Genomic DNA, 22,468 nt, shown 5'->3' with positions numbered 1-22,468 from the left:
AAAACAACAAATGAATGCGTCTTTAGTGTTAATTTACACTTTTAGAATGAATACAGTCTGACATAGCTTTAACTGTGATAGCTCAATGTTGAGGAGGTTGTCACATACGGTATTTTGCACATGTCATAAAATAAATATGACTCATGGAGGGAATCGCAATAACGTTTGTTAAAGTCGAATGCAGTAGGAAAAGAAGAAGATCACATAACAAATGAATTGATTCAATCAAGGAAGCTTCACCTGATTTGCAAGTCCCAAACAAAAGAAAACAATGGATGATTAGGAATCCTGAAGGTCTCTCACTGTTAAGAGTTGCCATAAGTCAACGTCAGCTTGATGGCAAATAACAACTGAATAAAATCTCCCTACTGTACTTCCCAGGAAAAAACTATTTTATTGCTGTAGACTTTTAAAACAGAAAGATTTTGCTTTTGGTTGTTTTATTACTTTAACAAAACTGTTTTAAAAGGCTTTCCCATTGCATTTTGTCCTTTTTATCCAGAGCTAAATTGGTTTTAATATTATGATTAGATCCATTATATTTTAACATTTTACTTTTTGTCTGTTTTTATTTGTGTTGGTCTTTAAAATTGAGCCAAGCTGGCTCCCAATCATGGGTGATAGAAGAGTGGGATATAAACAAAGAAATAACCATAAAAAGGCAACATGTTGTTGTTCTTGTTTTTTAAAAAAAATTTATTATTCTCAATTTTGCAGGACTCTGAATAACAAGCCTTTCATACCCTCTCACTCTAAAAAAGCTCTGCTGCAACCAATGTATAAGTATAATGCCATTTAATCCTCTCCGGTCAAGCAGACCTCCTGGAAATCAACTGAGTTTTACTTAAGAGTTAGGAAAATATTCAGGGCTGGCCCTGTTGACCTTACAGCTGAACAAAACTAATTCCAAAATACACAAAAGAGCATGTCTTAGGCCCCTTCCACACAGCTATATAAAATCCACCTTGAACTGGATTGTATGACAAGGTGGACCAGGGCCGGCCCAACACGGAGGCCACGTGATGCGGCCGCCTCGGGCGCAGGGCCCGGGGGGCGCCGTCAGGCTTCCCCCCTCCCAGCGGGGACCATGAGCTCGCTCGCCGGCGAACAGGAAGGCCTGTTCGGTGACGAGCGAGCTCTCATGGCCGGCTGGGATGGCCCTGGATGGCCGGCCTGTGCGCCCTGGCCCCGCCTCTCACGTTGCGTGAGAGGCGGGGTCGGGGTGAGCTGCGTGGGAGGCGGGGCCAGGGTTGGCCCTGCCTCCCACGCAGCTCAGCCTCACCCGTCTGGCCTTTTCCAGGTGGGCAGACTGCACCGGAGGTCCCTACAGGCCGCGATCGCGGCCTGCAGGGACCTCCGTTGCAGTCTGCCCGCCTGGAAAAGCCCAGGGCGCGCGGGGCAGGAGGCAAGGCCCCGTCTGGGCGGAGCCCTGCCTCCCGGCCTGTGCGCCCCGGCCCCGCCTCTCACGTTGCGTGAGAGGCGGGGTTGGGGTGAGCTGCGTGGGAGGCGGGGCCAGGGTTGGCCCTGCCTCCCACGCAGCTCAGCCTTGCCCGTCTGGCCTTTTCCAGGCAGGCAGACTGCACCGGAGGTCCCTACAGGCCGCGATCGCGGCCTGCAGGGACCTCCGTTGCAGTCTGCCCGCCTGGAAAAGCCCAGGGCGCGCGGGGCGGGAGGCAAGGCCCCGTCTGGGCGGAGCCCTGCCTCCTGGCCCGTGCGCCCTGGCCCCGCCTCTCACGCTGGGTGAGAGGCGGGGTCGGGGTGAGCTGCGCGGGAGGCGGAGCCAGCCCTGGCCCCGCCTCCCGCGCTGCTCGCCGTGACCCCGCCTCCCACGCTGCGTGAGAGGCGGGGCCAGGGAGCAGGAGGCGGGGCCAGGGAGCAGGAGGCGGGGCCCGCCGGCGCTGCGGTAGGCGTGGCCATGTGCCTCCCGCGGCACATGGCCACGCCTCCTGCGGCGCCGGTGGGGGGGGGGGGCGCAATTTCCCCCCTCGCTTTATATATAAATTTATCTCCGGCCGGCACTGAGGTGGACTCAGGAAAAGCAGATTTTGTGGATTATCTGCCTTGATATTCTGGGTTATATGGCTGTGTGGAAGGGCCCTTAGTGGCTAACAAAAGGCACAAATCTCATCACAGATGCTTCAGAGCTGCACTGGGTTCAAAGATGTCTTTTAAAAATGCCATACAAGAGAAAGAGAAAAAAAAAGGGGGGGGGGGGTTGTGATTCCAACACTTTCACTCCTCTGATTTTTCCCCAACAGCTTTTGTTGGTGGTTTCAAAGGCTTATAAGCCAGGCGATGGCGCAGGCTGGTTAGCAACCAGCTGCAACAAATCACTCTGACCAAGAGGTCATGAGTTCAAGGCCAGCCTGTGCCTGCGTCTTGTCTCTGTCTCTGTTCTATGTTATGGCATTGAATGTTTGCCTTTATGTGTGCAATGTGATCCGTCCTGAGTCCCCTTCGGGGTGAGAAGGGCAGAATATAAATGCTGTAAATAAATAAATATTTATTTATTGCTTCTTGGCAGGGGGTCCTGCTTCTTGGCAGGGGCTTGGACTGGATGGCCCATGAGGTCTCTTCCAACTCTACTATTCTATGATTCTATGAAAGAAATAAATAATATGTGCTTTGTGCATTTTTCTTAACTTGTCTGTTATTGAGAAAATGGAACCCTTACATAATGAATAATTATGAATGAATTTACATTAAACATTCTCCCTGCAGTCTCACATTGCCAGGACTGCCTTCCTCTGTTTCACAATTTTGATGTCGCCGAGCAGACTCTTCCTACTACGAACGAACCAGAATCGTTTCCACTGATAAAACTCCCATTTCATTGAGACATTTCCTGTTGCCTTTGAGAGGTTTTCCAGCTTTCAATCATAATACCTGGACTATCCACTGCTAGGCATCAATGCACAAATTGAGGGCAAAGCTTAGCCCACTGAACTGTTGATCAGTTGCAGATACTCATTGTGTTTACTGAACTATCTCTTTCTGCTCACCTGGACCAGGTCATTGAGTTAATCAAAGACTTTCACATATTGCCCTGCCACATTCCTGAAGAGCTGTCAAAGTGAATAAAAATTCTTTATGTCAGTACTTTGAGCACTAATTCTACTAATATCTTCACTGATAGCTTTCACCTTCACACCCGTCTGCGTTTCATTCCATCTTCTGTCTGCATTACAGGCCAGCCCTATGGACTTGTGATTTAGCTAAAATCACTCAACACATCCAGAAAATTGCTTTTGGGAGACAGTCTGTAAGTGCATCTACAGTCTAGAATTAATGCAGTCTGATTCCACTTTAACTGCTCTGGCACAATGCTATGGAATCTTGTGAGTTGTAGTTTTGTACAGACAAGAGGCCACTACAGCTAGAAATGTAATCCAAAGATATGCACTATACAACAGTAATTAAACCAAAATATAACCCATGTGTTACCAACACATATACATTCATAGAAAGTAAAACTCTATATTCAGAGTTTGTGAGTCCAATGCCCACCAGAGTTCATGTTCCACATGGAGGACTGCATAAATCTCTAATTGTGAGTCCCAATTTTAAACATCCAAGTAAGTGAATCCTTTTATGAAATCTAATGTTTTAAGAAAGTCCAAGGTTGGTCACCATCCACGACCGGTTTCGACTGTGTAGTCTTCCTCGGGTGGTGGTTATGCAGGTATGGAGAACCTGGAGTAGTCAATTTCATTCTTTGAGTATATAAATTCAATGTGTCATTATCAATAACTGAGTGGACCTACATATGAGTGGCTAGAAACACTTTGTCAAGAGTCAGACGCCAGTTACAAAACAGAGTTTATTCCGAAGATAAGCCAAAAAATAACATAAACACAGGAAATATCCTTGAAACACTTCACTTACCAGTGTTTCGAGAGTAGATTGGACAATAGTAACTCAAAAACGAGCCACGCTAATTTCCCATGCTGGCATTCAATAAAAAACTAAATAACGCTTCAATTCAGCTTTGGAAAACAAATAGAGTTAATTGCTGGAAAATAAACAAACTAGGAAAGCAGTAAAACTGCTTCCACGGTGCAGCTAAGCCGAGAGCCTCAAAGGGATGATGAATAGCCGTCGTCAGAAGAATCCAAGGTCAGGTCAGGAGGCAGCAGAAATTCCGAAAGACAAACCAGTAGTCAGAAGCCGGGAAAAGTAGTCAGTCAGAGGGCGAAGACAGAAGCCAGGTCAAATACCAATCCAGAGTCCGAAGAGGGTGCAGTCATCCAAACCAGGTCCACGAAAAGGCACAAAGATGGTATCAGCAGATCCGAATCACAGTCCAAGTCCAGCACAGAGATCCCAATGGCGCCTCAGCAACACCTTGCCACACGCAAAGTGCAGTGGCCAAACATTCCCATTTTATTCCCCTTCCTCCTGGGTGACCAAACACTCACACCCAAACACCAGGTGTCCCAAATCTACTCAGAGTCTGAACTCCACACAGCTAGAGCTCGTGGATCTGGAGTACCTAGCAATTCGTCGGAGTCCCAATCATCCTGCCCACACTTAGCCCCATGAACACTTAAAGAACCATCCTCCCTTCTCCAAGCATCCCAATTGGGATCAGCTCCTGCAGAAACCCCAGGTTCAGAAGTATCCATAGACCCCAAATCCCCAGACATCTCCGGTGGCTGTGCCCATTCAGTGCCCACTTCCCCAGCCACCACCTGTTCCTCAGCATCCATCTCCCCATCTGAATCTTCCTCAGAAGATCCCCCATATAGCTCTCTAAGTCGCTTCCTGCGCAACTCCTCCAGTGAACCCTCATCACGAGGGTTTTTTCTTCCTCTTTGAATTCCATCACCATCAACCATAATCCCCGAAGGCGCAGTCACAACACACTTGTACATGATAAAAATTACACATTACAAAATATAGTAACAGCATTGAAGACAGGCGCATATATACTCACATAAACTCTCCTACAAGGGTGCTCTGCTACTGGTTTGATTCCTTAGGCAAGCACAGAAGAAGCAAGTAGAACTCACTGTATATAGAGAGAATTTTAAAGGGGCCCTGCATAACTACCACCTGAGGAAGACTACACAGTTGAAACCGGTCGTGGATGGTGACCAACCTTGGACTTGCTTAAAACATTGGATTTCATAAAAGGATTCACTTACTTGGATGTTTAAAATTGGGACTCACAATTAGAGATTTACACAGTCCTCCATGTGGAACATGAACTCTGGTGGGCATTGGACTCAAAAACTCTGAATATAGAGTTTTACTTTCTCTGAATATAGAGTTTTACTTTCTATGAATGTATATGTGTTGGTAACACATGGGTTATATTTTGGTTTAATTACTGTTGTATAGTGCTTATCTTTGGATTACATTTCTAGCTGTAGTGGCCTCTTGCCTGTGCATTTCAGGGAATCCTTTCTTTGTATTGTAGTTTTGTAGGTCAATGCCCATCAAACCCTTCCAGTATTTCCTGTTGGTTGTAGGAATTCTGTGTGACAAGTTTGGTTCAATTCCATCCTTGGTGGAGTTCAGAATGCTCTTTGATTGTAGGTGAACTATAAATCCCAGCAAACGACAAAACCATCTCTCCCAAACCCACCAGTATTCTAAATGGGAACGTATGGGTTATTTGTGCCAAATTTGGTGCAGTGAATGAAAATACATCCTGCAGATAAGATACTGACATTGCAATTCATAACAGTAGCAAAATGACAAGTTAGGAAGTAGCAATGAAAATAATGTTATGGTTGGGGGGGGGGGGGGGTCACCACAACATGAGGAACTTGTATTAAGGGGTCGCAGCATTAGGAAGGTTGAGAGCCATTGGTCTCTATGGGCTTTCTCACGAGTAATCCAGAGAGACAGAACTCCTTCCTTTGCAAATTGCAAGCAGGGATCACGTGAGTGGTAGCGGGGGGGGGGAGAGGAAGGAGTAAGGGGGGTCACGAGGAGAAACCACGTGGGGTGAGTCAGCAAGGGGCGGGGCTTAGGAGGGAGGGAGATAAAAGGAAGCAGAGGATCCTGGAAGGAAGAGGCTGCGAAGAAGTTGGAGTTATTAAGGTCCAGGTAAGTGTCTCTTGTGTTTTCCATTTGTATTTTTGGTGGGGAGGGGAAGATACATAATTTGGGGCTGCAATTGCATATAGAATTAATGCATTTCGAATCTCTCCTTCCCCTTTAACCGCCATGACCCAATGCAATGGAAATTACATTGGTGAAACTACAACTCCCATCATGCCCTAGCCTTGGGCACTCTCCGTTCAAGTGGGGCTCAATCTGCATTCATTGCACAGCTTTGTAACATAGTTCCCATTTTGTAGCTTCTTGTAGGCCTGGGAAGGAAGGGCTGTATCTCTTTGACATTGGTGAAACTACAACACCCATCATTCCCTAGCCTTGGGCACTCAGTTCAAGTGGGACGCAGACTGCATTCATTGCAAAGCTTTGTAACATAGTGTCTATTTTGTAGCTTCTTGTAGGCCATTGTAACATAATGCCCATTTTGGAGCTTCTTGTAGGCCTGGGAAGGAAGTGCTGTATCCCTTTAACATTGGTGAAACTACAACGCCCATCATTCCCTAGCCTTGGGCACTCACAGTTCAAGTAGGGCTCAATCTGCATTCATTGCAAAGCTTTGTAACATAATTCCCATTTTGTAGCTTCTTGTGGGCCTAGGAAGGAAGTACTGTATCCCTTTAAGACTCAGGGTGGAGCTGAATTGCAAGGTTGCAATGCTGGCACTGTTTTGGCTCCCTATCCTGGGGAATGCTGGGATATGTAGTTTGAAGAGACATGCTTTGTATGTGGATTCTCTAGTTGAGAATTAAAAGGATGCATCTACACCAGGCCTGGGCAAACTTGGGCCCCCCAGGTGTTTTGGACTCCAACTCCCACAATTCCTAGCAGCTGGTAGGCTGCTAGGAATTGTGGGAGTTGGAGTCCAAAACACCTGGAGGGCCCAAGTTTGCCCAGACCTACTACCTGTGGAACATAAAAATATGAGTTGTTTCCAAATTAGGGGTTTTCTTGGTAAGATTTGTACACGGGGGCTTTGCTTTTGCCTTCCTCTGATGCTGAGAGAGTGTGACTCCATCAAAGTCATCCCATGCGTTTCCATGCCTACACAGGCATTCGAACCCTTGTCTCCAGAGTCATTGTCCGACACTCAAACCTCCATACATTGACTTTGCTGAGCTCCGAAGGTTATCTTTTACTTGAGGTTGACTTCAGGAATACATATACAGTAGAGTCTCGCTTATCCAACGTTCTGGATTATCTAACGCAGTCTGCCTCCCACCCAGATCCACAACTGTTTCCCTAGGCAACGAGGACTGAACTTTTTACAGATTTAACTTCCAACAATGTTGTTACTAAAAGTTCATCTTATGCTATTCTATCTTTATTTGTGGCCAATTTTTAGTAGTCATTGTTTTTGTTTTCAATACATTGCAATGTTTTGGTGCTAAATTCATAATTACAGTAATTACTACATAAGATTACGGTATATTTAACTGCTTTTTCTGTTGATTTGTTGTAGAACATGATGTTTAATTTGTAAAATCATAATGTAATTTGACGTTTAATAGGTTTTTCCTTAATCCCTCCTTATTATCCAACATTTTATTTTTAATTCATAATGTATTTTAATAGCTTTAACTGTTTTATGTGCCCATTTTATATTGGTTTGTATGGGCATCTAATTGTTGCCACTGTTGTAAGCCGCCCTGAGTCCCTTCGGGTGAGAAGGGCGGGATATAAATGTGAGAAATAAATAAATAATAAACATTTTTGCTTATCCAATGTTCTTCCGGCTCATTTATGTTGGATAAGTGAGATTCTACTGTGGTTGGCCCTGGATATTCACAGATTCAACCATTCAAACCTTATTTATTTACAGCATTTATATTCCACCCTTCTCACCCCAAAGGGGACTCAGGGCGGATCACATTACACATATAGGCAAACATTCAATGCCTTTTAACATAGAACAAAGACAGACAAACATAGGCTCCGAGCGGTCTCGAACTCATGACCACCTGGTCAGAGTGATTCATTGCAGTTAATTGCACTGGCTTGCTCTCCCGCCTGCGCCACAGCCCGAACCTTAGAAATAGTGAAAACAGAATTCCATAAAGGAAACCTTGATTTTGCCAGTTGTATAAGGAGAGCCATTTTCCTGCCCTTATTATAGATAACTGGACTTAAGCATCCACTTATTTTGGTATCTAAAGGAGATCCTGGAACCTCGGCCTAACAGATACTGAGGGTCAATTGTATTGTTTTCTTCTCCTTCGAAAATTGAATCCTTTCCAGATGTCTTTGACTACAATACCAAAAGCTATCATGCCAAATCTCCCCAGTCCATGACTCTGTGGTATATGATGATGGGAGCTGTAGTTGACATTCCTGGAGGAGCTGGAAGACACTAAAAAGGAGCCCAGTTGTGCCTTTAATTATAACAACAACAACACTTTATTTATATTCCACCCTATCTCCCCAATGGACTCAGGGCAGATTATAGTACACATATATGACAAACAGGACAGAACAGAACAGCCTTCAATGCCATCATCAGACATATTACATAGATAGTCAGTAGAGGCTATTAACATTTTAACAGTTTCCGGAGAATGTTAATAGGCTTTAGGGCTTGACAAGCTTTTCATGGGATCACAGTTGGACCATCCAGCCCAAGCCCTTGCCATGGAGGAAGGCACAGTCAAAGCCCTCCCAATAAATGGATACAGCATTGAAGATATTGCTGTATGGCCATCTGTTGGGAGTGGTTTGATTGTATTTTCCTGCATGGCAAGATTCTAAGATTCTATGCATTAAGGGTCATGAGTGACTCTACACCAGTGCTTTTGAACCTGTGGGTCCCCAGATGTTTTGGCCTTCAACTCCCAGAAATCCTAACAGCTGGTAAACTGACTGGGATTGCTGAGAGTTGTAGGCCAAAATACCTGGGGACCCACAGGTTGAGAACCACGGCTACACTGTTGAATTAATGCAATTTGATACCAATCAAACTGCTATGGAATCCTGGGAGTTCTAGTTTTACGAAGTCTTTAGCCTTCTCCCCAAACTACAACTCCCAGGATTTCATAATATTGAGCCATAACAATTAAAGTGGTCAGCTCAGCAGTTCTCAAACTTTGGTTCTCCAAATGTTTTGGACTTCCACTCCCAGAATTGCTGATCATTTGCCAAGTTGACTATTACTTCAGTGAAAGTTTGAACATAACTAACCTAGCAAAAAATCCTAATTTTCCTCACCCTAAAGTACCCAATCTCTCAGAAGGATTCTCTAAAATGTATTCATGGTGGTTAAACTAGGATTATATCCATATAATTGTATAGTGCATATTTGTTCCAAATCAGAGCCAGAGGTGAGGAACCCTTGATCCTTCCAAACGGCACTGCAAGTTGAAACCTAATCAGTGGCAAGGAATTGTGGGATATATAGTTCAATGCATTTGGAGAAACTCGCATCTGCACTGAAGTGCTTTGTTCCTTAAGTCTAGGTATTTGCTGACACATCTCCAGATGGTGAACATTGGAGTTTCGGTGAAAAATAAAAGTAGATCTTAGAGCAGACACAGATTGATTTAGATTACAATTATTATTATTATTATTATTATTATTATTGTTATTATTATTATTTCATCATTTCTATCCCGCCCATCTCACCCGAAGGAACTCAGGGCCGCTTACAAAACTGGCAGAATTCGATACCAATATACAACAATACAAAAGAATAAAACATAAGCAGTTAAAAACAGATTTAAAATAATACAAAATGCTTGAGCCATTCATCCACAAACCCTTGTACATAAACCTTAGTCCAGACCGAGTCGAAGCCAACAAAATTTATTCTTTGAATGCTTGCTCGCATAGCCAGAATCCCAGATTTATTTATTTATTACAGTATTTGTATCCCGCCTTTCTCACCCAATAGGGGACTCAGGGCGGCTTACAATAAAATCACATATATAAAACTAATACAATACATTACAAATCAATTAAAATTAATTCATTAGACATTCATAAAAGTGCACTTACAAATGTACTAATTGGTGCGTTCCGAGGCCATTAGCCCAAAATGAAGGTTTTGCCAGGTTCTGGCCATAAGTCACCTGTTGTAAATCAAGAGTACCAATTGAAGACAACCTATGAATTTCATAGGGTTTTCTTTCTTAAGGAACATCCAGTTCTCTTCTCTGAAATACAGCCCATGGCACCTTGCATTTCTTGGTTATCTCCCATCTAAATTCTAACCCTGCTTAGCTTCCAGGATCCAAATCCTAATTATATTATAACTTCTGTATGATGTGAATTTTTCGTTGTCTCTGTTTTGTGATTCTCCTTTACTCCACACTGGGAAAACACAAGAGATTAATAACGATAAAGATTATCGCACAGGAAATCCTACCAAAGCCCATCAGCAAATGGGATTATCTTTTGCTCTATATCAGGGCTAGGCAACATGATGGAAATATTAGCCAATCTCCTAGAATGAAAAACCCTCCCAAGAAACGTTTGGTAAGGGTCTATATCTACACAATTGTTCTTGCTCAATCCTAGACTTTGTGCAAGATTGCAAATATTTTTCAGGCAGAGCTGAAATTGAACCCTTTTTGTTTCATGTGGGGATGTTTTGTCAGGGCTTGTTTTGGTTCCTTTTGTTGAAGATGGTTAATCATGTGATGAGCGGGACAAAGATTTAGTCGAGTCTTGCCCTTTTAAAAAAGAAATGAGGAAGGTGGGATAATTTCCCAGGGTGGGGCATTTTACGAAGTGTGAATATCCAAAGAAGAAAATGTTGTATTTATTTTCTGTTCTGGTTTTGTCTCTTTTACTTTCCTGCGTTACGTCGTTCTTGGCCTCTGGCCATGTTTTTATTATGTGATGTTGTGTTTTATAATTCTGTATTAACTTGTTGTGATTAGATTGCACTTTATGTTATATTTTATTGTACATTGTTGGGCCTGGACCCCATGTGAGCCACCCCAAGTCCCCTCGGGGAGATGGGGTGGAATACAAGAATAAAGTTACTATTATTATTATTATTATTATTATTATTATTATTATTATTATTATTATTTTATTGTATGACACAGCAAACAAGATAGACATGCTGGATTTCATATCACAAAATCACAAGTCGAACACTTCCCAAGCGTTTAGGACTGTGATGTATTTTCGGATGATGTGCGCAGATCCCAGTAGGGTGGCCTTTTGCAGTTGACAGATCGTAATTTTGTCAATGTCTATTGTTTCCAAATGCCGTCTGAGATCTTTTGGCACGGCACCCAATGTGCCCATCACCACCGGGACCACCTGCACTGGTTTCTGCCAGAGTCTTTGAAGTTCAATCTTGAGGTCCTGATAGCGGCTGAGTTTTTCCTGTTTTTCATCAATCCGACTGTCACCTGCGATGATGATGATGATTATTATTCTTTCTTGTGGGTTATTTAGTATACATAGTATGGGAGGGAAGCAAACTTTCCATTTTTCTTACATTGTTGCACACTAGACCCTTGGTATCTTCTAGGATTTGGATCTTTGTGGATACCAAAATCTATGAATGCTCAAGGCCCATTATTTCCACCGGTATAATAAAATTGTGTCTCTTATATAAAAGGACAAAATCAGGGTTTGCATCTTGGACTATTTTCAAACCATGGATAGTTGAATCTGTGGATACAGAGAGCTGACAGTGTAATTAAAAGCCAAGTAGACCTCTTAGTCCTCACGAAGGGATCCAAATAAGGCCTAGGTCGGCAACTGTTGAAGGCTGTAAGTCTGTATTAACACATTATATCAGACATGGGCAAATTTTGGCCCTCCAGGTGTTTTGGAATTTAACTCCCACAATTCCTAACAGCTGATAGGGAGTTGAAGTCCAAAACATCTGGAGGACTGGAGTTTGCCCATGCCTGCCCTATATGCATTAACTTTGCATTTGTGCCTCCCAAAATGCTTTCTCTTTTAGGGAATCTGGAGTATTTTTGCCAATGAAGGACTTTTTCAAGAACTGGAAATAAGTAGAAGTTCCTGTTGGTTTCAAAGCTGCCCTCATCTGGGCCTAAATTTGTCCCATGTCGCCCCAAAATATGATGGAAATGTTCCTTGCATCTAGAGGGCATTTGGGGAAAATCTATGTTTGGGGGAAAAAATCCTACAAAATCAGATATGAAGTGCATGTGACCCGAGGCTACATATTGCCCAGCTTTGAACTAACAAATTAGATCAGTTAATGCTGAGTAAAGGGACATTCCTATCTATGCTTAGTAGTTCTGTTAACAAGTAAGCCTGGATAGATAACTACAGTGTTCCCTCACTTATTGCGGGTATTAGGTTCCAGGACCACGCGCAATAAGTGAAAATCCGTGAAGTAAGGACACTATATATTTATACATTATTTTAGTACTTACACACTATTTTAAGTCTTTATCAAACAATCATGTGTTGATAACTTGCCTCCTCCTCATCCTATGTTGCTTGGGCTCCTTTTCTCTCCCTTTGGCTTCTCCTTCCTCCCTTCCTTAGGCTGTAAATTGTAATTTTTTATGGTTTATAATATTCTTTTAGAGTTTATTGAAAAACTGCAAAACAGTGAACCGCAAAGTAGTGAGGGAACACTGTAATACATTTGGCCCTCTGAATTCAGGGATTTTGCATCCACAGAGTCAACCTTCCATGGCTTGAAAAATATTTGAACAAATCCCAAGCAGGCTGTGGCGCAGGCTGGCTAGCAGCCAGCTGCAACAAATCACTCTGACCAAGAGGTCATGAGTTTGAGGCCAGCCCGTGCCTGCGTCTTGTCTCTGTTCTATGTTAGGGCATTGAATGTTTTCCTTTATGTGTGCAATGTGATCCGCCCTGAGTCCCCTTCGGGGTGAGAAGGGCGAAATATAAATGATGTAAATAAATAATAAATAAATCTTGGTTTTGCCATTTTATATAAGTGGAGCTTCTGGTGGCACAGCGTGTTATAAAGCTGAGCTGCTGAACTTGCGGGCCGAAAGGTTGCAGGTTTGAATCCAGGGCCCGGAGTGAGCGCCTTCTGTTAGCCTCAGCTTCTGCCAACCAGCAGTTTGAAAACATGCAAATGTGAGTAGATCAATAGGTACTGCACCAGCACCCCATGCCGGCCACATGACTTCGGAGACTATGTTGGCTCTTCGGTTTAGAAATGGAGATGAACACCAACCCATAGTCCAGAGTCTGACAAGACCTTTACCTACCTATATAAGAGACACCACTGTATATGAAGGAATTGAGCATCCATTGATTTTTTGTTCCCATAGAGCAGGGGTCCCCAAACTTTTGAAACAGGGGGCCAGTTCACGATCCTTTGGACCGTTGGAGGGCCGGACTATAGTTGGCCACTGAGCAATAATAATAATGACAACAACAACAATAAAAAGAGGGTTGGGAGAGACCCTTGGGCTATTGAGTCCAATCCCCTTCTGCCTTTGTGCACCGAAAGCACAAGCAAAGCACCCCTGACAGATGGCCACCCAGCCTCAATGTTAATAATAATAATAATAATAATAATAATAATAAAATTACGATCTGCCACTGCAAAAGGCCACCCTACTGGGGTCTGCACACATCATCCAAAAATACATCACACAGTCCTAGACACTTGGGAAGTGTTCGACTTGTGATTTTGTGATACGAAATCCAGTATATCTAGTTTGCTGTGACATAAAATAATAATAATAAAGAGGGTTGGAAGAAACCCCTTGGGACATTTAGCCCAACCCCCTTTTGCCCTTGTGCTGTGGGGGCCGGATAAATGGCTTCGATGGGCCGCATCCGGCCCCCGGGCCTTAGTTTGGGGACCCCTGCCATAGAGCATCTTTGAACCAAACCAGCTGTAATAGTGGGAAAATAACAACCACGGCAGCCTGTGTTTGTGGCTAAGGAGATGTCACAGGCAATTCCTGTCTGCATTCTTGTTTCTTCCCCTCCTGAAGGTTTCTCTTAAGTCTCTCATTACAAGGAAGAGGCGGGTCTGGGAGGTCAGTCTGGCCTTGCTGCAGACTTCGCAGTTGAACTGGAGCATTGCCATGTAAACAAGGTCTTGATGTAATTCCCAAGAAACAACAAGGGTGGGGCAGCCGAGAACAGACAAAAGGACAAATTTATTCTCAGCTGTGCCTTTGGTTATAAAGCTCCAGTGCATGCCTTAGGAGGAATTATGCTAATGGATTCAGAAGAGAGAGAGACCAAAGGGATACTCTTTGGAGCAGTGGAAAAATGTCCGAATCACCAGATCTTGAAAAACAACATCCAGAATGCTCTTTGTGTATCCTTTCTGCTGTAGGGATAACAGGAATATCCTAGCCACAGAAGGCAATTTTGAACAAGTTGAGGGATCAAAGCTACTTAGTTTCAGCTAAGCAGGCATGGGCAAACTTCGACCCTCCAGGTGTTTTGGACTTCAACTCTTACAATTCCTAACAGCCTGCCGGCTGTTAGGAATTGTGAGAGTTGAAGTCCAAAACACCTGGAGGGCCAAAGTTTGCTCATGCATCTCATCCTAAAGTTTTTTGCCACCTGTTTCCCTCTTGTTGACATCTCTTTCCAGATATAGATCACCACTTCTGACTTCGATTTCTGGAGTTTCCTCCATGTTCTTGGTTCCCTTTCTTCATAGTTCTATTGAGGAAGCAGTTTCTTCTTTGATGAAAGTTTGAAACACAGTTTGTTCAAACATCAGGGCTTGAAAGGTCATCATTTTTCTGCACTCTAAATTTAGCAAGTTGGTTTTCCATCGTCATAGATTCTGTATCAAGTTCAACCATCTGGCTTGAAAAAGGAACAAATTCAAAAAGGAAACTGTCATATTTGCCATTTAGTGTAAGGAGGAACATGTGACGTTAATGAAACCCAGAGAAGTGAAATCCTTAATTGGGAAGGGCTGACTGTATTCTAGCTCAAGGTTCAAGTTCTGCTCTTTCATAGAGGACACAATTCTGGATGATTTCAATAGAACTAAAACCTCTTCTGGGAAAACATATCCTCAAGAATTTAATTCTGCCTCGACTTTGCAAGCAGAGTTTCCGCCCTTTAAAGTGCCCTGCATACAAAAATGAAGATAGGCTTTAGTGAGGAGGACACATTCTTGGAGATGTGGATCAGTCTCTGGAGTGGACTGACATTTCTTATCAAGGGCTAATAATGCTGAGTTAAATGGAAAAGAGGAAGAGCCCATTGCACACAGGCACAGCCCTGAATTTGTGTCCTGTTCCAGGACTCAAATTACTATACAGAAGTGTTTTGTATTTTGGAATTCATAGAATCAGAGTTGGAAGAGACCTCATGGGCCATCTTGTCCAACCTTCTGCCAAGAAGCAGGAAAATCACATTCAAAGCACCCCCAATCTCTGCTGAAAAACCTCCAAAGAAGAAATCTCCACCACACTCTGTGGCAGAGAGTTCCACTGCTGAACAGCTCTCACAGTGAGAAAGTTCTTCCTAATGTTCAGGGGGAATCTCTTTTCCTGTAGTTTGAAGCCATTGTTCCTCATCCTAGTCTCCAGAGCAGCAGAAAACAAGCTTGCTCCCTCCTCCCTATGACTTCCCCTCATATCTTGATCCATGGCCCTCATCATGTCTCCTCTCAGCCTTCTCTTCTGCAGGCTAAACATGCCAAGCTCTTTAAGCCGCTCCTCATAGGGCTTGTTCTCCAGACCCTTGATCATTTGAGTCGCCCTCCTCTGGACACATTCCAGCTTGTCAACATCTCCCTTCAATTGTGGTGCCCAGAATTGGACACAGTGTGAATCCAGGTGTGGTCTGACCAAGGCAGAATAGAGGGGGAGCATGACTTCCCTGGATCTAGACACTAGATTCTTATTAATGCAGGCCAAAATCCCATTGGCATTTTTAGCTGCTGCATGACATTGTTGGCTCATGTTTAACATGTTGTCTACGAGGACTCCCAAGATCTTGCATATCTATAATGATATGTCTTGGAGATGAGACTCAGATCTAAACATAAGATTCATTTGTGTTTCATATACCTTAAGTACAGTAGACTCTCACTTATCCAAGCCTTGCTTATCCAAGTTTCTGGATTATCCAAGCCATTTTTGTAGTCAATGTTTTCAATGTATCGTGATATTTTGGTGCTAAATTCGTAAATACAGTAATTACAACATAACATTACTGCGTATTGAACTATCTTTTATGTCACATTTGTTGTATAACATGATGTTTTGGTGCTTAATGTGTAAAATCATAAACTAATTTGATGTTTAATAGACTTTTCCTTAATCCCTCCTTGTTATCCAAGATATTCGCTTATCCAAGCTTCTGCCAGCCTGTTTAGCTTGGATAAGTGAGACTACTGTATGTCGGGTGAAGGCAATTTTGTAAACAAAACCAAGTTTGAATACATTGAACCATCAAAAAGCAAATGAGTTGCAATCTCAGTCATCCATGTGGGCAACTTTGGAGTATTTTGCATAAAAGATTTGCAGTTAAGAACTGGTCAGCCTGTTCCATGCTGGCTTGTTTGTATTAAGATTTCTTCAGAAGAGATTTGCCATTTCTTCTTGTCCTTTAAGAGAGGGTGACTTGTCCACATTCATCCTTTGGAGTCCAAAGTTTTGTAGGAATTCTATTCCTGGTCTCCCAGGGCCCTTCCACACAGCCATATAACCCAGAATATCAAGGCAGATAATCCACAATACCTGCTTTGAACTGGGTTATCTGAGTCCACACTGCCTTATAATCCAGTTCATTGTAGGTTTTATATAGCTTTGTGGAAGGGTCCTCAGGCTCCTTTTACAGTGCCATATAAAATCCAGATTATCTGCTTTGAACTGGATTATATGGTCTTGTAGAAAAGCCTTAAGAGTCCTAGTCCAACAGTCAAGCAATTAATATCTTCTGGATCACTCTGTGTTTGTGTCATACCAAATACTTCATGTGGCCTGTGATTGATGTCATTGATGACAGCTGTATCCATGAGATGGACATGCATAATGTCATTTTCCATATCGGACAATACGTGTCCTATGTTGCTGTTTTCTGAGCCTTGAAGTGTGCTTCTGTAGTGTTCTTGGGCTGAAAGTTCTCCATTTAGATAGGTGTTTGCTATTTACAATTTCACGTATCCACGCAAAATCCGGGAAAGTACTGTATATACTTGAGTATAAGCCTAGTTTTTCAGCCCTTTTTTTAAGTCTGAAAAGGCCCCCCTCGGCTTATACTCGGGTGAGGGTCCTGGTTGGCTTATATTTGGGTCATCTTATTCTCGAGAATATATGGTGCATTTATTATTTTTCTCTATTATTGTTGCTACTATTACATTTATTTTACTCTATTATTATTATTATTATTGTTACATTTATTATTTCACTCTGATATTATTATTATTATTGCATTTATTATTTTACTCTATTATTACATGTACAGTAGAGTCTCACTTATCCAAGCTAAACGGGCCGGCAGAAGCTTGGATAAGCAAATATCTTGGATAATAAGGAAAAGCTAAGGAAAAGCCTATTAAACATCAAATTAGGTTATGATTTTACAAATTAAGCACCAAAACATCATGTTCTACAACAAATTTGACAGAAAAAGTAGTTCAATATGCAGTAATGTTATGTTGTAATTCCTGTATTTACGAATTTAGCACCAAAATATCACGATATATTGAAAACATTGACTACAAAAATGGCTTGGATAATCCAGAGGCTTGGATAAGCGAGGCTTGGATTAGTGAGACTCTACTGTATTATTTTCCTGTATTTTTATTATTATTATTATATTATTTGTATTATTTTACTCTATTATTATTAAAAGGATGCATAAGCACATTTACATTGAAGAAAATGAGAATAATGATTTGATCAGAGTTGGACAGTCTTATCTTAAATTTGAGCTTTATGTAAGTATTCAAAAACATTTAACCTACTGATGCCTCAATTAATGTAATTTTAATGGTACCTATTTTTATTTCTGAAATTTACCACCCTCGGCTTATCCCAGAGTCTATTTTTTACTGGGTTTTTTTGTGGTAAAATTAGGTGCCTCGACTTATATTCGGGTCGGCTTATACTCGAGTATATACAGTATTCCCCGTGGATATGGCAATGGTACTCTGTTATTATCTCATTAATGTTTCTTTGATTTTTTTTTGCTTATTTAGAAACCCTCCCTTATTTCCTGTTGCTAAATTTGAAGATTTGGACCTGGGCGACACTGTTGCTACCTCTCTATCTTGTATAATAAACAGATGGAACAAAAGCCAGAACTGAGATGGATGGGATAATGGGTGTTGTAGTTCAACACATCTGCTTAAAAGAGACTGTTCTGGAACGATTTATATCCCTTTCAATAGATAGAGCTGGGAGGATAAACACTTGCAAGAAGCAGCAAGTTGGAACGGCCTCGTTCTAGTTAATATTAATAACCAACTTGAAAGATCCACTGCAAGCATAAACTTCAAAGTCCTTGTTTCTGTTGACTGTAGCAAAGTCACGAGTTGGCTGCTTTTTTAGATCGAGAGGCAGTCCCTACTTCCCCCCTGTTTATCTTTCGGATTCCTTGTTTCTGCACACATTATCTTGAAATGTAGGTTGCTTCTTTTTCTGGGTAGCTTCTTCTTCCCTGCCCTTTAACTGTTGCACAATTGAAGCCTTCAAAAACTTTGCGATCCACCCCATGATAGCCTTTTCTTTTGAGCTTTGACAAGTTGTGTATTGGTTTGGCTGGGATCACAAAACTGCATGCAAAAAAAAGCGCATCTATCCAATGAATCCTGGCTACAATTGACTGGGCATCATCTACTGTTTGGATTATAACTTCCAATATTAACTGTATTCATTAGGGCTGCTGGGAATTTTAGTCTAGCGATGCCTGAAGTCCTAATAATTTCAGAACTCTGATAGACAGAAACAAGGCTAATTGACAGTTTAGAAACAATTCTAAATTAGAACATACTGGAAAACAATTCAGCCGTTTGAAATTGAAGTCAGTGTGTATGACTTTATAAAGCCTTTGACAATACATAGTTTATGTAGGTTGCTTTGATTCTTTAGATCTGCTTTAGTTAGGATTAATAAATGGATTTAGACTATTAAAACAAATCATTTGTTGGGTTGTTGTATGTTTTTCGGGCTGTGTGGCCATGTTCCAGAAGTATTCTCTCCTGACGTTTCGCCCACATCTATGGCAGGCATCCTCAGAGGTTGTGAGGTATATGGAGAAACTATATATACCTCCGTATACCTGACAACCTCTGAGGATGCCTGCCATAGATGTGGGCGAAACATCAGGAGAGAATACTTCTGGAACATGGCCACACAGCCCGAAAGACATACAACAACCCTGTGATCCTGGCCATGAAAGCCTTCGACAACAAATCATTTGTTTTTACTTCAAGGATATACTGTCCTCACAATATCCCTGAAAGGTGGAATCTGGTCTTAGGTCACCCAGGTACATTATGGCAAAACTAGAATTCGACCATTAGAAAACCAGACGGGAAAAATTCAAATGGATAATAAAAGCATGTGTTAATAGGAAAGGAAAGAAAGCCATGCAAAACATATATCTACATCACTTCCATATTTGACAAAATAGGCAGCCCTTGAGCATTTTTCTCTTCTTTTCAATGGGGTTTGCTTTTACCTGCAGTTTTGCTTATCCACACAAATTGCAGGAATATGTCCCATATGAATAACAGGGTCATGTTTAATCTCTTAATTGATGCTTCTGTTGGTATTTTCTTTGCTTAGAGGCCCTCTCTTGTCTCTTGTTCTTACATGAGACAGGTATTTCAGCCCAGGTATTCTTGATCAAAATTCAACACTGTTGCTAGCAATTGAACAAGAACTCAAATTGGATCAAGATCCAGGTTGTATGCTCAACAGTAGATAGGATTTTGTATCACAGTATCTGTCTGAGATGTCCTCAAAGGTAAGAATCACAAGACCTTCCAGAAGTTGTACTGCATCTTGCAACATTCCTTGTCACTGGCTATATCTACTAGTGGGAGTTGCAGTTCAAAAGCCAATGGAAGTTGTATCATTCCCACTGCTGATTTGCAGTGTCACAGCAATGGTGACTTAAGAGTTGGGAGACCACAAATGCTGTCTAGTCCAACCTCCTGCTAGGCAGAAATACACAACTAAAGCATGCCTAAATAATATGCAACCTCTGCTTGAAGACTTTAAAGAAGATGTTAAATAAGAACTGGGCATGAATGGAGCCATCAAAGAGGGCATTCTAGGTTCCTGGCTTTGTAACTTTTGCTGGAAAGGGCATTTGAGAGCCAGTGATTTGAGCACCGAAGTACAACTCTATAGATCATGGTTCAAATCTACCCCCCTCCTTCAGCCATGGAAATCCCTTGAGTGCTCTTGGGCAAGACATACTCTCTCAGCCTCAAAGGAAGACTATGGCAGGCCCGATCTAAACAAATATTGCCAAGGAAAACCTTTGATATGTTTGCTTTAGGGAAGTGACTTGAAGGCACATAAGAACAAGGAACACCTGGACTTGCAACGGTAAGGCAGGCTTCATGACTGTAAATGTGGGTTGAGTCACAAGGGCTCTGTCTCTTTCAGGGAAGTTGGTGAGCGAGACAGTATCTTACTGCCTTTGTATTATACAGTAGAGTCTCACTTATCCAATGTTCCAGATTATCCAACGCATTTTTGTAGTCAATGTTTTCAATACATCGTGATATTTTGGTGCTAAATTCATAAATGCAGTAATTACTGCGTAGCATTACTGCCTATTGAACTACTTTTTCTGTCAAATGTGTTGTATAACATGATGTTTTGATGCTTAATTTGTAAAATCATAACCTAACTTGATGTCTAATAGGCTCCTCATTAATCTCTCCTTATTCAACATATTCGCTTATCCAACGTTCTGCCAGCCCGTTTATGTTGGATAAGTGAGACTACTGTATGTTGTTGCTATGCAATTGTTTGCAAAGATTATGGCTGGAGAGCAAACTGCCCTCCAAACCAAAGTTGTGGCTTTGAAAAGAAAACAAGTTACACAATTGTACTCTTGAGCCATAGTGTCTGTTCTTTTTCCCTATATCATGGGTTTCTGGACATTGCGTAAGAAAAAAAGTGTTACAGCAAATTTAAGCAAAGCTGGAGATGGATATAGTAGTTAGACACTCCTTGTTTCAGAAGTTTTTAAGAAAATTGGGTTGACAATAGATATTATTTATTTACAGTATTTATATTCTGCCCTTCTCACCCCGAAGGGGACTCAGGGAAGATCACATTATATACATATAGGGCAAACATTCAATGCCCATATACACATAGAACTGAGACAGAGACAAACGCAGAGGCAATTTAACCTTCTCCTGAGGGGATGTTCGATCCTGGCCACAGGGGGGAGCAGCTGCTTCATCATCCACTGTGACGGCACTTCCTCATTCCAACATCGTAAATTAGTTAAATTTGCCTCCCCACTTTATAAGTGGTACCTTATTTCCTACTTGATAGATGCAACTATCTTTTGGGTTGCTAGGTCAGCAACGAGCAGGGGCTATTTTTTTTATTTTTTAATTGACGGGTGCTCACCCCGCCACGGGCTGGCCTCAAACTCATGACCTCATGGTCAGAGTGATTTATTGCAGCAGGCTGCTCACCAGCCTGCGCCACAGCCCTGCTTTCAAATACTGAAATCAGAATAGTCTAATACAGGATTTACAATTTCTATGTGTGGTTGGTTGTGAATATTGAATGCTTAAGAAATCTGATAGAAAGAAAATGAAGTTGTTTAAAATGTGATGTTGGAGCAGAGTTCCGTGGATCTCATGGGCTGCCAAAAAAGACAAATAGATGGGTTCTTGAACCAATCAGGCCAGGAGCCTCCCTAGGAGCCAAGATGACTAAACCAGAGGCTGAGTATATCATGAGATGGCATGACGTGTTCCAATAAGAGAATAAAGATGAGTTCAATTGAAAGCAGCAGGAAAAGAGGAAGAGTGCATCGTAATCAGGGAAGCCCTGGCCCTGAGTTTGCAAGATCTGACGAGAACTGTTGATAATTAACACTTTTGGAAGTCATGGAATCCTAGAGTTGTAAGAGAGAGGGCAATCTAGTCCAAGCAAAACATTCCTGACAGATGCCCATCCACATCTGCTTAAAAAACTTCCAGAGAAGACTCCGCCACATTCCCAGGCAACATGTTCTACTATCAAACAGCTCTTACTATCATGCCCATGTATTGGTGTCCTTCTCAGCCTAGTAACCAAAAAGTTTCATTGCCAGAGTTTTATTTTAAGAAAACTGTTTTATGCAGTTGCCAATTAGAGTGATGTCAAGCATCTGAATCAAACAATTGCTCTCATGTAAGTTTTGCAGAATAAGAAAATGCAGAATGAATGTGTATTTTTAAAGTGTTACTGTATTTTGATGCTGATCTTCAGATTATTTTCTGAAGCAAGTTTTTGAGTTGCACAGAGTTCTTCAG

The 22,468-nt window shown here is 42.0% G+C and overlaps 1 protein-coding gene across 2 annotated transcripts in view; it reads left to right on the top strand.

Annotated features, from left to right (window-relative positions):
• Positions 1 to 5,910: 5,910 nt before the first annotated feature.
• Positions 5,911 to 22,468, top strand: part of ctsb (cathepsin B) — a 35,568-nt gene continuing 19,010 nt past the window's right edge. The window contains exon 1 of one of the 2 annotated variants that reach the window (XM_062969638.1): positions 5,911 to 6,057. The gene's annotated coding sequence lies outside the window, so the exon portion shown is untranslated. Of the gene's footprint in view, positions 6,058 to 20,505; positions 20,529 to 22,468 lie in introns of those variants that run through there. The other variant, XM_062969640.1, reaches the window with a different exon arrangement.

This window comes from Anolis carolinensis, chromosome 1 (genome assembly GCF_035594765.1).
Source record: "Anolis carolinensis isolate JA03-04 chromosome 1, rAnoCar3.1.pri, whole genome shotgun sequence".
In the NCBI taxonomy this organism is placed as follows: domain Eukaryota; kingdom Metazoa; phylum Chordata; class Lepidosauria; order Squamata; family Dactyloidae; genus Anolis; species Anolis carolinensis.
The sequence above is the reverse complement of the archived record's forward strand: the minus strand, read 5'-3'. Positions and strand labels throughout refer to the sequence as shown.